Raw genomic sequence first — 2,205 nt, forward strand, 5'->3', positions numbered from 1 at the left:
GGGTTTTCCCCCCCCCCCCCCCCCCATGGTGGAGCACCTTGCACTTCTCTGTATTGAATGCCATCAGGTTTTTGTCTGCCCACCTTGCAAGCCTATCAAGGTTGGCCTGGATCACCAGCCTATCCTCAAGTGTGGATGCTGTTCCTCAAAGTTTGGCGTTGTCAGCAAACTTAGTCAGTCCACTTCTGACACCAGAATCCATATAATTTATAAAGATGTTGAAGAGTACAGGTCTGAGAATGGAGCCTTGGTGTACACCACAGGTCACTGAGTACCATGTTGATTCAGTTCCATTAACTACCACCCTCTGGGTCCAACCTTGGAGCCAGGTCCCCAGCCCTCAGACTATAGTGTAGCCAAGGCCTCAGTTGACCAATTTTTCCATGAGGACACCGTGGGACACCAGATCAAAGGCTTTTTTAAAGTCCAGATATAATATCAACCTCTTCTCCTTTGTCCAGGTGATATGTCACCTGGACATAGAAGAACATGAGATTGGTCAGGCAAGATCTACCTGCAACAAACCCATGCTGGCTGTTCAATAGAATGTTGCCTTCAGCTAGCCTATCCAGAATGGTTTCCTTGATAATTTTTTTCTAAAATCTTCCCAGGGATTGAGGTCAAACTGATTGGCCTGTAGTTCCCTGGGTCTTCCTCCCTTTCTTGAAGATAGGCACCACATTGGCCCTCTTCCAATCCTCAGGTACTTCGCCCGAGTGCCATGAGTTCTCAAATATCCTTGCCAGTGGCCGTGCTATGATGCTTGCCAGTTCCTTAAGCACTGTTGGGTGCGATCTGTCTGGACCAGCTGATTTGTTGGGGGGGTCCAGCCTCTCAAGATACTCCTTCACTAGGTCAATGCCAATGATGGATGTATATGCACCCCCACCCTGGCCATCCTGCATCACGTTAAGCAGGGCGGTCCTTTTGGGCTGATGAAAAACCGACACAAAGTTATCATTAAACAGGCTGGGTTTTTTTCTGGGTGTCGGTTGTCAACTGTCCCACTTGGTTTAGCAGGGGACCAGTGTGTTACCCTTGTTTTCCTTCTGACTCCCCATGTATCTGAAGAAGGAGTTTTTATTGTCCTTGATTCGTGAAGCCAGCTAAAGTTCAGTTACAGGCTTTCCTGGTTCTCTCCCTACAGGTGCAGACGAGTGCAGAATACTCCTACTTAGTGATGCTTCCTGTCTTCCATCCTTTATAAGCCTCTCTCTTTAGACGTAAGAGGTCCACAGGTTTCCTGTTGAGCCAAGGGGATTGCCATGCCATTATACTACTTTTTCATACGGTTTGGGATGGACATCCCTTGAGCTTTCTGGGATCACTCCCTTAAGGAGCAACCATTTGTCATGAACTCCCTGTCAAGTCATGGCCTCTCAGGGCCTCAGCAACAAGCCTCCTGAGTTTATTAAAGTAGGCTTTCCTTAAGTCAAGGACTTACGCATTGCTGACTGACTTGCTAGCTTTGTGATGCATAGTGAAGGTGATCACCATCTCCCAGCTCCCCTTTGATTCTTAGGTCACTGACTAGATCACCCCCTTTGGCCAGTACCAGGTCCAGCAGAGCTTTACTTCTAGTCAGCTTATAAACTTCTTGAGACAGGTAGAGCTCATCCACGCATGCAAGGAAGCTTTGTGACTGATCAGATTTGGCTGAGTGCTCTTCCCATGAGATGTCCGAGTAGTTGAAGTCTCCCATAACAACCATGCACCGAGAGCATGCAGCCTCGGCCAGTTCCCTGGCGAATTCGTGGTTGAGCTTTTGTTCCTGATTTTAGGAGGTCTGTAGTAGACTCCTACTGTTGTGCCCCCTTCACCATGTTCCCCTTGTATTCTGACCAAGAGGGTCTGCAGCCTTCCTCTGTGTGCCAATCTCAGCCAATATTAGTTTCTCTATACTTCAGTTTCCCATCTCTAGGATAATAGGACTTTTCTATCTCCCCAAAATGCTGTAAAGCTAGAAATGTTGAAGACTGATATTCTCAGAAACTGTGGTATTAGGGGGGGCACCATATAAATATAACAATTGAATTCATTTGGTCTTTGCAGCAAGTTTTGGTGCTGGTTTGTTTTCCTACTGTGGTGTCTAGAACCAGCAGAGTATTTTTTGTTTCCTAAGTAGCATTTGGGTTAAGTTTTCAGGACAGACTTGCATCCTGTATTTTTAACCTTGTATCCTTTTTTTTTTTTTTTTTTTTTTTT

General features: G+C 46.3%; 1 protein-coding gene across 1 annotated transcript in view; it reads left to right on the forward strand.

Annotated features, from left to right (window-relative positions):
• TLK2 (tousled like kinase 2) overlaps positions 1 to 2,205 on the forward strand; it is a 100,185-nt gene that overhangs the window by 54,418 nt on the left and 43,562 nt on the right. The gene's annotated exons all lie outside the window — the stretch shown is intronic.

Source organism: Gavialis gangeticus, unplaced genomic scaffold, assembly GCF_001723915.1.
Source record: "Gavialis gangeticus isolate Ggan-Ray unplaced genomic scaffold, GavGan_comp1, whole genome shotgun sequence".
NCBI classification, from domain to species: Eukaryota; Metazoa; Chordata; order Crocodylia; family Gavialidae; genus Gavialis; species Gavialis gangeticus.